We start from the raw sequence: 19,958 nt of genomic DNA, 5'->3' as shown, positions 1-19,958 counted from the left end.
GATACACGTCTATACAGACAAGACATTACACAGAGATAGCGGCTAGCTGCATTCATCATCTATTCTTAGATAAAGAGACGGCATCTTATTATCCGAACATTAAAATGTTAAAACCCGACAGAGCACTTCAAAATTTCAATAACACAGCTGCGTGCCACAGAAAACAGCAAGACATTAAATGCACTTCATTTGACGAATAACAAATACTCTTTAACATTACGCCACTCCTGTTTGAACTGCAGTGTCCCAAAGAAACAGGCGCTTATTCTGAAGAACAATTTTTTTTATATGTTTAATTACAGCATTAAGGAAGTCCAAAAGATGTCCCATCGAACCCCCCCCCCCCTTTCAGTTGAGGCACAAATCTTTTCCCCTTATAGGCGGAGGCTGAGCCAGAAACACAGTTTTGCTGTGAAATCTTACAGGACACCCGGAGGCAATAACAGACAACAACAGGCAACAAATAACACAGGCTAAGAGTCAGGCTGGGAGCACATCCTACGAGAACTTGTTCACACTATGCTCACCACAACCTGTACACATTCCGGCCGAAGATCCGCTTGCGGTGGCTGCCAGAAGGACGAAGCAACCAACAGGCCCACGCCGTGCTTCACACACAGGCACCTCCATTTGTACAAACATCTAGGCCAACACCAAATCCGGACTCCCCTCTCACTGCGAGACTTGGCACAGTCTATATGAAATGCCTTCCAGGCAACCAGTCACCGCCGCAGGAGTTTCGCGATTAGCAAACAACCCCAGCGTAACAGACATCACACATGTGCTTACGCCCGAACCACAACTCCGCCAGTCTCACCGGCCGCCCCAAACCGACTGCCTCTCGCCGTTCCGCGCGCTCCAGCCGAAAACGCAAAGCTCCTCATGCCCGGGGACGCGCCAAAGATAACAAGCCGATCGCTGATGATCGACCAGTGATCTGGCTCATAGTTACTGACAAAAATATTGTACTGCTACCAATAATACAAATCACTTTCAGTTCAAGTTCACTGGCACCGTAGACTGCGAGGACGCATCATAGGCTTGACCGCATTCTGGGTTCGTGATGGCGGCGCGGGAGGTAGACAGTCATTGGAAGCCTGCAAATTCCCGAAATTTATGTTCGTCGCATCGGTTGCATTGCTGCTTCCAGTAGCCAGATAGAGATACGTTTCCGGCGGCATCGAATACATGGTCATTTGTCAGACTGGGCGTTTTATATTAAATAAGAGTGCGAGACGCAACTGAATTTTGGAAGTGATTTTTCTAAGAAAAAAAGTGCGTCTTATAGTCGTTAAATACAGTAAATCATAATTATGTGATTACTCTTTAATGAAACGCTGGAGACAAAGTGTTCCTTATACTGAAATACTCAGAAAATATCCCTGGAGAACTTCCGAAAATTTGTCGGCCGAGTTTGAGCTCACACTGTATGCTGGCTCCAGTTCGATAGGGAGACAGGGTTCATTTCCTGGACGCCTCTTCTCCTCCTATGGGAATCCATGTTCGCGGAGGGCCTCGTTTACAACAGCTCCCAGCGGCCTCGTTGCGCTTGACAACTTACGGAGTACATGTTTCTGAGTGCGGGCTGAAACGACGTTGGGATGCAGTGCGCGCGACTCGTCGCCCTGTTCGAGTACTTTGTGAAATTAGAAGTTACGAACTTCACAGTGCCAAGATAGCTTTAGGACAGAATTCATTCAGACCAGTATCGTCTGTGCTCGAAATTCTACCAGCTGCGTCAGTGGACCACATCTGTGATAGCAACTGTCAAGTATCTTAAAGTGTCTAAAATTGTAGCCGTAGAACTGATCCGTAGCGAGTTCTGCATTGTACCTACGTATATTCTAGAAGTAATTCTTTGATTTCTCTTTAACTGTTCCGTCATTTGTAGGGAGTCTTTGATACACTGCGTTGAAAAATAGATTTTGTGTTAATGGCGGAAAACTTGAAATAATTAACATTACAAAAGATGCACTTTAAATTAATCAAACCGCAATTACATTTTCAGAATTATTTGAAATTATGTTCAGTGCACATTTAGATGTATGTTTCAGAACGATAATAGAATTATCGTTATGAACATCTGCATTATTCCTATTACTTTCTGTAGGCAAAATTTGTGTCTTTCTAGCTCTTCCTCTTCCAGTCCGACATGTTAATATTCTTCTTAGAGGCACAGACTAAATCAAATACAGTTTCCTCAAAATAGAGACATTGTGGTTACTCAAAATGAAGATACTGAAAATTAGGAACACTCTAAGTTTTGTGGTGAAGGTGGCAAACGAACACAGGTGTACTAACATTTACTCTTAGACCAAAGTAAGCGAAAGAAGGAGGACGCTAATGAACATCGTTTGTTGCACCGACGACTTCGTTACTACTTTTCGTCTTCCACTGTTGACAACAACAACGTAGCAGTAGCAGCGTTTTAGTCTTCCGATATACTTGCGTTACTGCAAATGAACTATCTGCAACATTTAAACATGAACGTCTCTAGACTGCAACTTCACGAAACGTTGTTACTATCGTGTGTCGTTTTTACCATAGCACCTGATCGTGATGCTTGGTAGGAGTTGGTAGCAATGCCAGAGATAAAGGAAACTTTTCTCTTGTGTATTTGTCTACTTTCTCCCCTAATGGCTATGTATACAAATGATTTTTTTTTGGGCACATCTATTATGTGAGTTTCATTGGGCTCCTGTCCGCTCCCGGTAGCTGAGTGGTCAGCGCGACAGAACGTCAATCCTTAGGGCCCGGGTTCGATTCCCAGCTGGGTCGGAGATTTTCTCCGCTCAGGGACTGGGTGTTGTGTTGTCCTAATCATCATCATTTCATCCCCATCGACGCGCAAGTCGCCAAAGTGGCGTCAAATCGAAAGACTTGCACCAGGCGAACGGTCTACCCGACGGGAGGCCCTAGCCATACGACATTTCATTTCACTGGGCTCCTTATATCATTAATTTCAAAAGTAGGTACTTCAATTTTCGATGTTCACGTATTAGTATTATGATATGATCGTTAAATAAAACAGATGCGTTATCAGTATGAATGTTCACCTTAGTATTATTTTATCAACGAAAAAATTGTGTTTCTAACTATCAGCATTTTCCTCCCAGGCATGCCCTAAAACAAATACAGCTTCCGCATAATAAGGGAGGTCGGAAGTCGTAGTTATTCAAAATGAAGAAACTAAAAATTGGGAAATTACTTCAAATGACCATACAGTTACTCTCACAGGAAAGTAAGCGAAATAACGACGCCAATATACAATGTTATTTACAGATTTCGTTACTACGATGTGTTGATTTTCAATGCGGACAGCACCTTCAACCTAGCCGTCGTTGCATTGTAGGTGCCTGGTATGCATGTTTTACTGCAAAAGTACCATGTAAACATGAAAGCCTCTAGAATGCGAGTTCACGAAATGTCGTTACTTTCGTGTGTTATTTCCATCATAGCACTTGATCGGTGCGGAGGGCAGAGATCGGTAGCTCTTCAGTTTTCGGTGTTTAGGTATTGGAGATTTTAATGCGCTATAGAGGATGTAACATGTGTTATGAATGTGAAAGCTTCTACTTACTTTTACCAGTCTTAACGGTTATATGCACACCTTATTTTTTCTTTTTATACATGTGCGGCTTTCGAATTTTGTAAGGCTCTTTGACCTCATTGTACAATTAATATTAAAAAGCGGTACTTCAGTTTTCATGTTCACGTATTAATATTATAACTAGGGGTTTCAGCAAACTATGTTTCCATGTTCGGGTCTGTAACACATAGACAGAGTAAATACAAAACTGGGTATGAGATATCTACGTAATATTTTTAAAATAATATGGATCAATAAGGTACATTGTGCACAGCCTTTCATAGCATATCGTCGATGTGTACAATAAACGTGTACAATAATTTGTGTCACATTGTAACCATACATTCCACGAACATGCATGGGACAGTATACTGGCATATCAAAAGTAAAACAATCATTATATAAGGTCTCATGGACAGCGCACCGAAAAGGCATGCTTATACTCGCTTAAAAGCCATGTACAGACAGAGATTGGGTAGTAAACATGGCAGACATTATAATCAGCTACCAGTTGGCACCATAGCAGTAACAAATTGAATTACAGTGTTTCGTATAAAGCCTAAGCACAAATATAAATTCACATAGATGTTTACAGTGTAATCATGCAGATAATGAGGCACATCAGAGTATAAAACGTTTTCTGTTTTTATATTTAAAACGTAACTTATTAAAAAATTTGTTTTGAAAATATTTTTTTAACCATAATTGAAAGTACTGCACATCCGTTATTATCATTCACTGTGTCATAAAGATGTAAAACATATGGTACGTTTAAACTAAATACATTGACAAACAAGTCGTTAAAGCATCAACTTAACTTTAGAGAACAAGATACGGTATAGATAATTCGTGTTAAAACTTTATAAATTATTTTGTTTTATATTTTTAGAACGACAATATAAAAAGGTTTTCCATTTTAATCTGAATCTCTTTTTGGGAATTACGTATACTACACAATACCGACAGTTTAGTACAAATTGTACGTACAACGAAAGCTGTTTCTCATTTTATCAATATAAAGACATGCATTTTGTTCTTATGAGAACAATTTAGGCATTAGTTTACGAAATGAGGTCCTAAAACTGTTACACATATACCTTAAATATTCAGCACATATCTTATAGCTGGAAGTTTAGATAATAATTTGGTACACGAAGTCTAAGTGTAAGGAGAGGAGATAAGGCCGTAACAGTAAACCATGGTATGAGTATTAAAAACATACGGACTAAAGGCTAAGTGCAACATTATACATGATCGTCTTTTAAACTATAAGTTGCTTCCAGACGGTCATTGATGGATTAAAAACAGGGACAATGATTCATTATAGACAGTGTGTGTTAAGTATGGGAACCCGTATGCTGAGAATTAACTGCTGTATTCGCCACCACTATATACAAACTATTTATATTGTATCGGATGCAATCTAGTATGACTCTAGGCAACAACTGGAACTCTCTAGTGGACATGTAAAAACCAACAAGAAAAAACCAGTTCCAAGAAAACTGTAAAACACTTCTTAGAGTATAGTCAAGTTGGTACTATAGCAGAATCATTACGTTACCTTATTTAACATGATAGTAAAGTTATAATCCTGAACTTCGATGTCTAGACAGCATGGTGCTCGATGTGTTGGTACACTATACACCAAACCAAGAACAGGTTGACGGAAAGAAACCACCGTTAATTGATATGTGGCGTACAGCACCCGCTACTTGTATGTTCTATCCTATTATATTCGAAGTATAAGTACACCATAAAAAGAAAACATTAATAAGGCTTTGTACCTAAAAAGAGAGAAAATGAAAACCGTTGAACACCATTAAATCACGTACATAATAAGTAACGAACGCTAGAAAAATGGCTCTGAGCACTACGGGACTTAACTTCTGAGGTCATCAGTCCCCTAGAACTTAGAACTACTTACACCTAACTAACCTATGGACATCACACACACCCATGACCGAGGCAGGATTCGAACCTGCGACGGTAGCGGTCACGCGGTTCCAGACTGAAAAGCCTAGAACCACACGGCCACACCGGCCAGAAAAGAACGCTAGAATTGGAATATGATATTCTCATGTAATGTGTGCAGTAGACCAGTACAGGTCAAAAACCTGAATGCAGCATGGGGAAGGAAACGCTTCTTATTATGAGAGAGTGGAATAATGTCAAGCATTTAAGAGCACTTTGTGCTGGCTGATATGAGCATACTAAATACAAAGAGAAGGGTGTTTAATGTCACGTGATGCGGAAGAAACACTGGTATCGTGCGAAAGTCTCGTTTAGTCACAAGTTCACAGTGACCGTTTGAAATCTCCTGAGAGATTAAAAGTGTGTGCCGGACAGACTCGGGTCGTGAGTCGTCCCTGGAAAGCTTACAATTAGTCGATAAGAGTAACGTTCCGTGTTCGGGTCCTGGTCAGGCACACCGTTTTAATCTGCCGGAAGTTCGAAAGAGTGAACATTCTACCGCAAAATGAATGATTCACTATGGTGATTTGGTTTGAAACTGTGCCTTTTTCCGTTTCATCATTTTTCTACTTTCGGTAATTTGCTGGGGAAAATCAGCTCAATTTAGAGTGATGGCAAGCGACAAATTGCCAAAAATGGTGTGGAGAATTTTATGAGATAATTCATTTTTCAGGTAATCTGAGACAGTATGCTTGAAGATAATATCCTTCTGTGAATAACACTAATATCTGAACATCCGTAACAATTTAAACACTAACTTACAACAAAGAGGCTATGAACTGGTACACCTCGACGACTTTTTAACCACAAAATTTTAGTGTCAACCGTTCAGTGGACACAGAGACCCGTTTGTATTATAAATTTACAAGACCATCGCTATTTGCTGTGCGGTGTGCACGCCAGCCAACATACGAGGGTTCGAACTTAAATAGTGGCAACTATTTATTCACAACCGATAAAAAAGAGTTACATGTTTGCACCTGTTACTGTCCTTCAATCTAGTCACGGACGTTGTGTAGAACCCATTGCCAGCGATGTGGATGTCGTAGTACACAGTTAGCAGAGCCTGTTCTGTTGATGGTGCGAATGAAGCTGTCTAAACTTATGGTGATTGTCGTGTACGACTGTGATGGTGTTATCCTAAGGCATTACATTCCTCAACGACAGACCGTCAGTGCACAGTATTACTGTCCGTTTTCGGAGCTTCACATGTGACCAGCTTTGCGGAAGAAGCGGCGACACCTTCTGCGCAACCCACGCATCATTTTGCACGACAGTGCGTGGGGGCATGCAGCGCAAGTTGTGGCTGCTCTGTTCGCTCGATGGGACTGGGAAGCACTGTACCATTCACAATACTCACCGGACTTGTGACTTTGATTTGATTCCGAAGGTGAAGGAACCACTTCGTGGCATTCGCTTCAGAACTGTTCCAGAGATTCGACAGGCAGTAGACTGCTCCATTCGCACCATCAACATAACAGGCTCCGCTAACGGTGTACTAAGTCTTCCACATCGCTGGCAACGGGTTCTACACAGCGCTGGTGACTACTTTGAAGGACAGTAACAGGTGCCAACATGTAACTCTTTTGTATCGGTGGGTGAAAAAATAGTTGCCACTATTTAAGTTCTAACCATCGTATATATCATGAGTTGAGCAGTTCAATCAGAAAGTAAATAATGTTTTTTTCATGATTTTTACATGAAGATTCACCAAAAAGCTACACTTTTTCTTTGAACTTTATATCCTGACAGTTTCCAGAAAGATATTTCCATTATCAGTGCCGTGCAATGAAGGAATAAGTTGTGTCAATAACTAAAGTTGAAACGAATTCATATAAAAAAATAATGTCTTTTCCAACAACAATTCCTTACATCGTGAATTAAGCTTACCAACGTCATTCTACGCCAAGTTGTAAAGTAAGTTCCACCAAAGGTACATCATGCTACATTTTAGATTATAACACAGCCAAAATACTCAAAAAGTTAAAAAATGAACCATACGTCATGCCTGGGGAAAGGCACTGCTCATTCCCGTGTTCAAGAAGGGTCTTTGAACAGTCGCACTGAACTCACGTCGGTCTGTCGGAGACTTACGGAATGTTCTTATGATTGCGTGTTATGACATTTCAGGCGAATGAAAATCTCCAGTGTAGGAACCAAAATGGGTTTGAAGACAACGATCGTGTGAAGGCTAGCTCACTCTGTTCGCCCACGAGACCCAGAAAGCAATAGATAGAGGCGCTCTGGTAGATGCCGTGTTCCATGACTTCCGGAAAGATTCGATACAATTCGGCACTGCCACCGAAGAAACAAAATACAAGCCCACAGAATATCAGATCAACTGTGCAACGGGATTTAAGTGTTTCTAGCAAACAGAACACATCGTATTATTCTGAACGGAGAGAAGTCTTCAGACGTAGGAGTAATTCGGACATGCCACAAGGCCTCGCGGTGTAGTCACGCGGTCTCTGGCGCCTTGCCACGGTCCGTGCGGCTCCCCCTGTCGGAGGTTCGAGTCCTTCCTCGGACTTGGGTGTGTGTGTTGTTCCTAGCGTAAGACAGTTTAAATTAGATTAAGTAGTGTGTAAGCCTCGGGACCGATGACCTCAGCAGTTTGGTCCCATAGGAACTTACCACAAATTTCCAATTTCCATGCCCCAAGCGACCATTACTATTCACCATATTATATATGACCTTGTAGATAACGTCTGTAGTGCCATGAGGCATTTCGCGGATGATGCTGTTGTATACAGGGTAGTAGCACCTTTAGATAATTCTAGGGAAGTACAGAAAGACCTGCGGAGCACCGACACTTGTTGCAGGCTGTGGCTATTGACTCTCAACATAAACAAATGTAACGTATTACAAATAAATAGACAGAAAGCCACTTTATTGTATGATTACACGACTGCAGAACAAGCATTTGATGTAGTTACTTCCACAAAATATCTAGGAGTACGCGAATTGTGGTGGAAAGACCGCATAACATTAATCGTGGGTAAGGCAGGTGACCGATAGAATAATTGGAAAAATCCTTAGGAAATGTAGTCCTTCAAAAAAGAAGGCACCTCAGAAAGCACTCATTTGGCATGTATTTGAGTATTACTCGTCAGTTTGTAATGTGTACCAGATAGGACTGATAGAGAAGATCCAAATAAGAGCAGCACGCTTCATTACAGGTTCACTTAGACACCGCGAAAGCATCACGGATATGCTCAGCTAAATCCAGTGGCAGTCACTGCAAGAAAATAGCGGGTAGGTCGGGGAAGAATGCCAGTGTGCACTCGGTGTGCTTGCCGGGGGGTCTCGTCCGTAATGTGGAGGAGGCCCTTCCGGCAGCTATTGAACGCACTGGGTGTGACCGGCTGCAGATAGTAGCACATGTCGGAACGAATGACGCCTGCCGCTTGGGTTCTGAGGCCATCCTTGGTTCCTTCCGGCGGCTGGCTGATTTGGTGAAGACAACCAGCATCGCACGCGGAGTGCAAGCTGAGCTTAATATCTGCAGCATAGTGCCCAGAGTCGATCGCTGTCCTCTGGTTTGGAGCCGTGTGGAGGGTCTAAACCAGAGGCTCAGACGACTCTGCGATTATAATGGTTGCAAATTCATCGACCTCCGTTATTGGGTGGAGAACTGTAGGGCCCCCCTAGACAGGTCAGGCGTGCACTACACACCGGAAGCAGCTACTAGGGTAGCAGAGTACGTGTGGCGTGCACACGGGGGTTTTTTAGGTTAGAGGGACCCCCCCTTGGGCGAAACGATAAAATACCTGACGGCTTACCAGAGAGGACATTATCATCGTTGATAAAGAACGTCCGTCCTCAGAGACCAAAAACAGGAAAAGTTAACGTAATATTGGTAAACTGCAGGAGTATCCAGGGCAAGGTTCCTGAATTAGTATCTCTTATTGAAGGAAATAGTGCGCATATAGTATTAGGAACGGAAAGTTGGTTAAAACCGGAAGTGAACAGTAACGAAATCCTAGACACAGAATGGAATATATACCGCAAGGATAGGATAAACGCCAATGGTGGAGGAGTATTTATAGCAGTAAAGAATTCAATAATATCCAGTGAAGTTATTGGCGAATGCGAATGTGAAATAATCTGGGTTAAGTTAAGTATCAAAGGTGGGTCAGATATGATAGTCGGATGCTTCTATAGACCACCTGCATCAGCAACCGTAGTAGTTGAGCGCCTCAGAGGGAACCTGCAGAACGTCGTGAAGAAGTTTCGTGATCATACTATTGTAATAGGGGGAGACTTCAATCTACCAGGTATAGAATGGGATAGTCACACAATCAGAACTGGAGCCAGGGACAGAGACTCCTGACTGCCTTGTCCGAGAATTACTTCGAGCAGATAGTTAGAGAACCAACTCGTGAAGCTAACGTTTTAGACCTCATAGCAACAAATAGACCGGAACTTTTCGACTCCGTGAATGTAGAAGAGGGTATCAGTGATCATAAGTCAGTGGTTGCATCAATGACTACAAGTGTAATAAGAAATGCCAAGAAAGGAAGGAAAATATATTTGCTTAACAAGAGTGATAGGGCACAAATCGCAGAATATCTGAGTGACCACCATCAAACGTTCATTTCTGAGGAAGAGGATGTGGAACAAAAATGGAAAAAATTCAGAAACATCGTCCAGTACGCCTTAGATAAGTTCGTACCGACTAAGGTCCAAAGCGAGGGGAAAGATCCACCGTGGTATAACAATCATGTACGAAAGGTACTACGGAAACAAAGAAAGCTTCATCATAGGTTTAAGAGTAGTCGAATCATAGCTGATAAGGAAAAGCTGAACGAAGCGAAAAAGAGCGTAAAGAGAGCAATGAGAGAAGCATTCAACGAATTCGAACATAAAACATTGGCAAACAATCTAAACAAGAACCCTAAAAAGTTTTGGTCATATGTAAAATCGGTAAGCGGATCTAAATCCCCTATTCAGTCACTCGTTGACCACGATGGCACCGAAACAGAGGACGACCGAAGAAAGGCAGAAATACTGAATTCAGTGTTCCGAAACTGTTTCACTGCGGAAAATCGTAACACGGTCCCTGACTTCAGCCGTCGCACGGACGCCAAAATGGAAAATATTGAAATAAACGATATCGGAATTGAAAAACAACTGCTATCACTTAGTAGCGGAAAAGCATCCGGACCAGACGAGATACCCTTAAGATTCTACAGTGATTATGCTAAAGAACTTGCCCCCTTTCTATCAGCAATTTATCGTAGATCGCTGGAAGAACGTAAAGTACCTAGCGACTGGAAGAAAGCGCAGGTCGTTCCCATTATCAAGAAGGGTCATAAATCAGATGCGAATAATTATAGGCCTATTTCGCTTACGTCAATCTGTTGTAGAATAATGGAACATGTTTTGTGTTCTCGTATTATGACGTTCTTAGATAATACAAATCTCCTTCATCATAACCAACATGGATTCCGCAAACAGAGATCATGTGAAACTCAGCTCGCCCTATTTGCCCAAGAAATTCACAGTGCCGTAGACACTGGCGAGCAGATTGATGCCGTATTCCTGGACTTCAGGAAGGCATTTGATACGGTTCCGCACTTACGTTTAGTGAAAAAAATACGAGCTTACGGAATATCGGACCAGGTTTGTGATTGGATTCAGGATTTCCTAGAAGAAAGAACACAACATGTCATTCTTAACGGTTCAAAATCTGCAGATGTAGAGGTAATTTCGGGAGTACCGCAGGGAAGCGTGATAGGACCTTTATTGTTTACAATATACATAAATGACTTAGTTGACAACATCGGTAGCTCCGTGAGGCTATTTGCAGATGACACGGTTGTCTACAAGAAAGTAGCAACATCAGAAGACTCGTACGTACTCCAGGAGGACCTGCAGAGGATTAATGCATGGTGTGACAGCTGGCAGCTTTCCCTAAACGTAGATAAATGTAATATAATGCGCATACATAGGGGCAGAAATCCATTCCAGTACGATTATGCCATAGGTGGTAAATCACTGGAAGCGGTAACGACCATAAAATACTTAGGAGTTACTATCCGGAGCGATCTGAAGTGGAATGATCACATAAAACAAATAGTGGGAAAAGCAGGCGCCAGGTTGAGATTCATAGGAAGAATTCTAAGAAAATGTGACTCATCGACGAAAGAAGTAGCTTACAAAACGCTTGTTCGTCCGATTCTTGAGTATTGCTCATCAGTATGGGACCCTTACCAGGTTGGATTAATAGAAGAGATAGACATGATCCAGCGAAAAGCAGCGCGATTCGTCATGGGGACATTTAGTCAGCGCGAGAGCGTTACGGAGATGCTGAACAAGCTCCAGTGGCGGACACTTCAAGAAAGGCGTTACGCAATACGGAGAGGTTTATTATCGAAATTACGAGAGAGCACATTCCGGGAAGAGATGGGCAACATATTACTACCGCCCACATATATCTCGCGTAATGATCACAACGAAAAGATCCGAGAAATTAGAGCAAATACGGAGACTTACAAGCAGTCGTTCTTCCCACGCACAATTCGTGAATGGAACAGGGAAGGGGGGATCAGATAGTGGTACAATAAGTACCCTCCGCCACACACCGTAAGGTGGCTCGCGGAGTATAGATGTAGATGTAGATGTAGAAAGGTGTTCTGTATCACGGCACGGTCTACTGCTAAAGTTCCGATATAGTACGTTCCTGGAATAGTCACCCAACATGTAAGTTCCTCCTATGTATATCTCTCTAAAACACTATGAAAATAAAACTAGAAAGATTCGAGTTCATACGGGGGCTTAGCAGCAACGGTTTATCCCGAGAGACATAGGTGACTGAAACAGGAATAGGGGGATCTCATACAGGTACGAAAAGTTACACAGCCTCGGACGGAGTGTGGAGTACACTTGTATGTGTACATATATGTACGCAGAACTAATTAAAGCCGACATAAACACAGTAGCAAAAGAACATCCGTTTCACATGCCACGTGATGCAGGAATATGTAATATAATCTACGACACGCCACATTTCTGGTTGTGATTATTAAGAAGCATTTTGAAGTGATCGAGGTAAAATATTTAAATAACTATTACTATGTAAAAGATTTTTTTAAATTAATTAAAGCATCTATAAACATTCATCGATAAATTTTGAAATACTATACCTTTACAAAATCCGATTCTAGATTTGTACTCCACTAAACATTTGGCGCATGCAACAAGAACAATGTTTTCAGTTATTATTTTGGCATTTTTTCGTTATTTTTGTAGTTCTGTTATCCTCATGTTAGTCCAGATGAGGCTTGGGCAAACTCTGGTGACCCCTGGGCCGGATTAAAGTATTTTCTTAAGCTCTCGCGCAGCCTCGTCACCCGACGCTCTCAGCGCATTAAGTCAAAATTATAGCATCCATGATGTTAGCGTTTATGGGTTACCGCAGACGCAATGCCAAAGAACTATGCTTCAGAACACGTGTTTTGGAGAGTATATTCATTTCATATTAACTCCATTTTCAAATGTTTATATTTATTTACGCATCGCGAACATTGTGTGTTTACTTCAGACGTTTTACGATAACAGTCTTAAAAACCTCCGTTGCACAATTCTGCAACCCCGTTGATAAACAAACAAAAATGTTCACTAACATTTAATCTTGAACTGCCATCGTGGAAAGATAAACGATTATAAAAACAACTCGTTGCAGCTAATTCATTATACATTACGTTCAGTTTCAATTGTAACAATGTTCTCAACGCCCACAACAATAATTATTTACTAATGTTGATACGAGAAAGAATAGGGAAACAATATACGGCCGTGAGATACACAGTCCAAGTAGATAAGTAATTAGGAGTAACTTTGCTATTTTTACCAAAAGCACTTCATTCAAGTGTTTGATATTTAATACGTAAAACATCATTAGCAAGCATTTTTTTAAATATTTTCCCAAAACTACTGCTCATAACTAATTGCAAAGACATTGGTTGTTTCTGGAACACTAAATAAATTTAGTGCTCAGACTGAAAACGTTTTCTCTTTGTTGTTCAAATCCAGCGTTGATGAAATGTAATGCACAGAGGAAGCAAAACTTTCACTAGTTTGCGAAATGAGCTGGAAACGCTATGTGAGCCGAGAGCTCGCGGAAATAACCGGAAAACGGATGTCTGGTGGAGCACATGCGAGCTCCTCATTCTCCCTCCCATGAATTTTTCCGCGGGCTGGACTGAAGTCAATCAAATTGCCCACCCGAGGCCCAGATCAATAAAAGTATTACCAACACGACCTCAATGCGAACAGAACCGGTGATGTATGAAGATTCCCTATTTTGATTTCGATTAACTGAATCTTCCATAAATTTGGCCTTGTGTAGTTAAAGAAATAGGTAATTTGAAATGAAAGACATGTCGTAATTATTACTTCTAACTTGGGTGGGTACTAAAACAATGACGTCACAAAGCAGCATTAGAAGCTTTCTGAACTGAAGATAATCATAGCTGAGCGCAGTGGCACTGTCTGGAACGATAGGTTAGGAAGAACAGCAGCAGAATGTGGCCAGTCCGGCAACTATTAATACAGCTGCGTGTGCATTCAGATGCCACTGAAAGTTCGTCTCTGAGAAATAGTCAAACTCAAACCATAATAGAGTGTATCGGACACATGCTTTTGTTGGTGCTATATGTTTATAAAAAACAAAACACAATTAAATTTTTCTTTGTTAATCAGACCTTAATACTGACCCAAATTGCAAATAAAGCGTTGCACACGTAAGACGTGAAGACGTGAGCTATCAAGGGCACTTCCTACCAGCGATCTGATTTATTGAGAGGATCTTCAGAATAGACTAGGATATCAACATACGGAATCAGGAGGACGCACTTCTCAACTGTTTTCGAGAAAATAGAATCTGAAATTTTAGATATACATATTTACTTCATATGATCACTATTAATGAAGGATTCTGCAGTCGAGTGAGTAGCCGCTTGCTTTCATAAGCGCTATATCTTTCTGTGGCTCCCCATTCTTCTCACTGGTCAACGAAATGTGCACCGATTAGACACGATGTGCTGTTAAAACACTGTGAAAATCGTACCGCAGGCGCACACCAATGAATAGTTCCGAAGTTAACTTTTAATCAGTTTGCTGGTTCAGTTTGGCTGTCAATCGTCGAGGATGTAAACTAGTTGTTATCAATAGGTTTTGAAATATCTGTGATTATAAAAATCAACTTATCACTGTCTAGTCGATACCGTCTTGATACAGTAATACAAAGACATTCGCTTCATGTGAAGAATACACCGTAATTATCTCTGGTCTACCAGAAATCATCTGTGGAAAAGTCCGTAATTAAAGCTCTAATCATGATATCAATTAGTTTGCGCTATCTGTCTTATTTTTTGGCTCGTTAGTCGTCTGACTGTTTTGATGTGGCCTTCCACGAATCACTCTCCTGCGACAACCTCTTCATGTGAGAGTAGCACCTGCAACCCACACCCTCAATTGTTTGCTGTATATATTCCAGTCTCTGTATTCCCCTACAGTTTTTACACTCTGCAGCTCCCCCTAGTACCAAGGAAGTTGTTCCCTGATGTCTTAACAGATGTCCTATCATCCTGTTCTTTCTTCTTATCAGTGATTTCCATACGTTCTTTTCCTCTCCAATTCTGCGGAGAACCTCCACATTCCTTAGATTATCAGTCTATCTAAGTTTCAAGATTCTTCTGTATCACCACATTTCAGAGGCTTCGATTCTCTTCTGTTCCACTTTTCTCACCGTCCATGTTTCATTATCATGCAATGCTGGCTCCAAACGTACAGTATCAGTAATTTATTTTTCAAATTATGGCCTATTTTTGATACTAGTAGACTTCTCTTGGCCAGGAATATCCATTTTGCCAGTTCTAGTCTGCTTTTCATGTCCTTCCTGTTTCGTCCGTCATTGGTTATTTTGCTGCGTATGTAGCAAAGTTTCTTAACTTCATCTACTTTGCGAATATCAGTCCTGGTGTTAAGTTTCTCGCTATTTTCATTTCTGCTACTTCTCATTACTTTCGTCTTTCTTCGATTTACTCTCAATCCGTAGTCTGTGCCCATTAGACTGTTCATTCTATTCAACAGATTGTAATTCTTCGCCACTTTCGCCGAGGACAGAAATGTCATCAGCGAATCTTACCATTGATATCCTTTCACCTTGAATATTAATTCCATTCTTGAACCTTTCTCTTATTTACATAATTGCTTCTTTAAAAGTGACATGTTCCACATCCACGAGGATCTCCTCAACACGAATCTATGGAACGAAAAACTAATCTAATCTAATCTAATCTGTCTTACACCCCTTCTAATACAAGCACTTTCTCCTAGGTCATGCACCCTTATTATTCGCTCTTGGCTCTTGTACATGCTGTATACTGCCCGTCTCTACCTATAGCTTACCCATACTTTCCTCAGAATTTCGAACATCTTTCACCATTTGGCATTGTCGAACGCTTTTTCCAGGTCGACAAAACCTATGAGGGTACCTTGATTTTTCTTAAGCCTCGCTTCCATGGTCTACCTCAACGTCACAACCACGTATCTGGTGCCTTTACCTTTTTTAAAGCCAAATCGATTGTCATCTAATACATCCTAAATTTTCTTTTGCATTCTTCTTTATATTATCGTGTCAGCAACTTACAGGGATAAAATTTTAAGCTGATTGTGCGGTGATTCAGACACTTGTCAGCTACTGCAGTCTTCGGAATTGTTTGGATGATATTTTTCCGAAAGATAAATGGTATATCGGCAGACTCATACATTCAGCACAACAACGTGAATATTGGCTTTATTGCCACTTCCTCCAATGATTTTACAAATTCCGATGGAATTTTATCTATCCATTTTGTCTTATCTGATCTTAAGTCTTCCAAAGCTCTTTTATATCCCGATTCTAACAATGGATCCTCTATCTCTTCTATGTGGACTACTGTTTCTCCTTCTATGACATCAAATAGATCTTCCTCCCCATAGCGACCTTTAATGTACTCTTTCCATCTATCCGCTCTCTCCTCTGCCTTTAGCGGTGTAATTCCCATTGTACTCTCAATGTTACCACCCTAGCTTTTAATTTCGCATAATATTGTTTTGACTTTCCCGTATGCTGAATCAGTCCTTCAAACAATCTTTTCTTGTTCAATTTCGGTCATTTCGTCTTAGCTTTCCTGCGCTTCCTATTCATTTCATTCCTCACATACTTGTATTTCTATATTTCTGACTTTCTTTGAACATGTTTGTACTTTCTTCTTCCGTCGATTAACTGAAGTATATCTTCTGTTACCCGTGGTTTCTTCATATTTACCTTCTGTATACCTATGTTTTTCTTTCCAACTTCTGTGATGGCCCTTTTTAGAGATGTCCATTCCTCTTCAGCTTAACTGCCTACTGAGCTATTCCTTATTGCAGTATCTGTAACCTTAGAGAACTTCAAGCGCATCTCTTCATTCCTTAGTACTTAAGCATCCCACTTCTTTGCGTATTCATTCTTCCTGACTAATCTTTTAAACTTCAGCCTATCTTCATCACTAAAAAAGTGGGACCAGACTCTATATATGCTCCTGGGTACACCTTACAATACAGTATGTGATTTCGAAATCTCTGTGTGACCATGAAGAAATCTAACTGGAATCTTCATATATCTCCTGGCGTTTTCAGAGTCTGCGTCTGCCTCTTACGATTCTCGAACAAAGTGTTCTATATTACTAGCTGAAATTTATTGCAGAACTCAATTAGTCTTTCTTGCCTCCCATTCCTAGTATGAAGTCTATATTCTTCTGTAACCTTTTCTTCTACTATTTACCTTACAACCGCATCCCAGTTCCCCATAATTATTAGATTTTCATCTTCCTTTGCGTACTGAATTACCCATTCAGTATACTCATATTTTTTATCTACCTCATAATGTTCGACTTGTGACACAGCTATGTGTGCCTGAGATATCGTTGTCAGTTTCGGTTTGCTGTCGATTCTGATAAGAACAACTCTGTCACTGAACTGGTTGCAGTAGCACACTCTCTTCCCTACCCTTCTATTCATAAGGAGTCCTGTTCTCGAATACCATTTTCTGCAGCTTTTTGACATTATCGTACTCATCTGACCAGAACGCCTTGTCTTATCCCATTTTTTTCCATATTTCACTGACTCCCGCTACATCTAGATTGAGTCTTTACATTTATCTTTTAAGTTTTTCTAGCTTCCCTACAACGCTGAAACGTCTGACATTCCGCTCCCCGACTTGTAGAACGTTATTCAATCTTTTTGTGATGGTCGCCTTCCCCTTGGCAGTCCCTTCCCGGAGATCCTAATGAGAGACTATTCCGGGATATTTTGACAATGGAGAGATCATCATGACACTTTTTGAAATTACGGGCCACATATCCCGTGTGAATACATTATGCGTCTTTAATGGAGTGGTTTCCATCACCTTCTGCTTCCTCATCCCGTCGATCGTTTCTGATTCTTCCGCCTTTGGAGGAAGTTTCCCACCCGAAGAGCAAGAGAGTGCCCTGAACCTCTGTCCTCTCCTACATCCTCTTTGACAAGGCTTTTGGCGGAATGAGGATGACTTATCATGCCGGAAGTCTTTGGCCACGTAGCTGATGATTTTCATTCAATATTTAAGCGGTGGCGTTCGAACCCGGGATCGAGGAGGATTTGAGTACTAAAACGCTATCCTTAGACCAGCGGTTGTGTTACAGCAATTGCTTTAACTCCTGATTATTATAATATTATTAATCAGAGTTTTTACCTTATTGAGAAACCTATTTTAAATTAAATTACAGGCAGCGTAACTTACAACATTCAAAGATAGTGGTACCGTTGCTACCTTAAGCTTCGAGTTTGTGACAAAGATTGTCTCTGACTTGTGAATAAGCACTGTTACTTGAAAACTGCGCTTAACATGTACTTTATATTTCTTGACTTCGGTAGAGATATGAAGTTCGGATAGCCTTGAAAAGATATTGGGCAGCTCACCTTCGTTCAAAATAATGTTCACAAAATCACAAACTCGTAATTTCAACAAACCAGAGATCCTACTATCTTGGATTTAAGCTTGAGCTGCGTAATAAGTGAAACTTCCTCATAGTGAACTTCATTTGGCTGACACACAATAGAATTTTCAAGTCGCTCAGTCACAATCAATCTTAAAGTGATTCACAAAAAATCTTTAAAATCATTGCGTTCTTCTTTTAACAACTTTATTACAATAACCGTAATACTTCAGTAACATTGGCACGTACTGAACATTAACAACTCATATACACATATTTCACTTGTTCGTAGCTAAATCATGAACTATTAGTATTTCATTTGATTAGAAGTTAACACTATTTGTTCCATTTGTTCCAGTTATTAATGTAGGATCAAGCGACTCGCTTCGGGAGGTCTTCTTTGACAAACCACCGTCGTTTTAACGCCAACGTTGACCAGGAGAGATGGCAGCATTACGACTGGAGGACTGGTCCTTCTGCTCCTATCACGCCCCATGCTCAAACCATGGAACGGGAAACAGAGCAAACATCTCTTGCAGTATCATGTTACAAAACACAATACATAAGATCTTTCCATTTCATTATCAGCAGAAATTTTAGGACGACTTACAATCAATGTGTTGCCTGGCGGGGATTGCTCGATGATAGAAGGTACTAATCACTTGATCGTCACAATCTCTTGGTCTAACCTCACCGCCGGTATACCTTTTTCTATCCTTCCCACGTAATTCTAACAACACATTTACGGTCACTGTGGAATTTATCACTACTTAATGATTCATTTATTATTTTCGTTTGTCTTGAAAGTAGGTATAGTTTTTCGTAAGGAGATTGGATATAAAAACACGATACACAAGAACTTTCATTCAGACCTGTATAGCCATTTTATTTACATCATTGCAACTACATTTGTGATAAATGTAGGCTAATGTGTAATCCATGGAGGATTGCACTAATCGGGTTGGTGGTAATCATAGAAACAGGAAAACTAATAATTATCGCGACGTACAGCAAAAGTAAGGAAAGCTGTTTTTGGATGTGCATGGTTTTGTCAATATGTCTTTTGCTGAACAACCATGGTTTACATTCAGAAACAATTCTCCATCTTCACACAATTTCGTCACGTACAAAGCATGTCTGTTATTAGAATTACAGGGAATGAAATAAAAGGGCACCGGAAGCGAGATTCGATCCAGAGACTTCGCGATGATAAAACTACACTCTTACTTACTCGCTCAGTCGGGGGATCGTTCAGTGCTAGCGACCACATGAAACACACAAGGACGCCTAAAATCTTCAAACACGATTTTCTCGAAAACTGTTAACAGTTGCGTCTCCCTGTTTAAGTATGTTGAAGTTCTAGTTATCCCCTACACGAATCAAATCCACTT

Source organism: Schistocerca serialis, chromosome 7 (assembly GCF_023864345.2).
Source record: "Schistocerca serialis cubense isolate TAMUIC-IGC-003099 chromosome 7, iqSchSeri2.2, whole genome shotgun sequence".
In the NCBI taxonomy this organism is placed as follows: Eukaryota; Metazoa; Arthropoda; class Insecta; order Orthoptera; family Acrididae; genus Schistocerca; species Schistocerca serialis.
The sequence above is the reverse complement of the archived record's forward strand: the minus strand, read 5'-3'. Positions refer to the sequence as shown.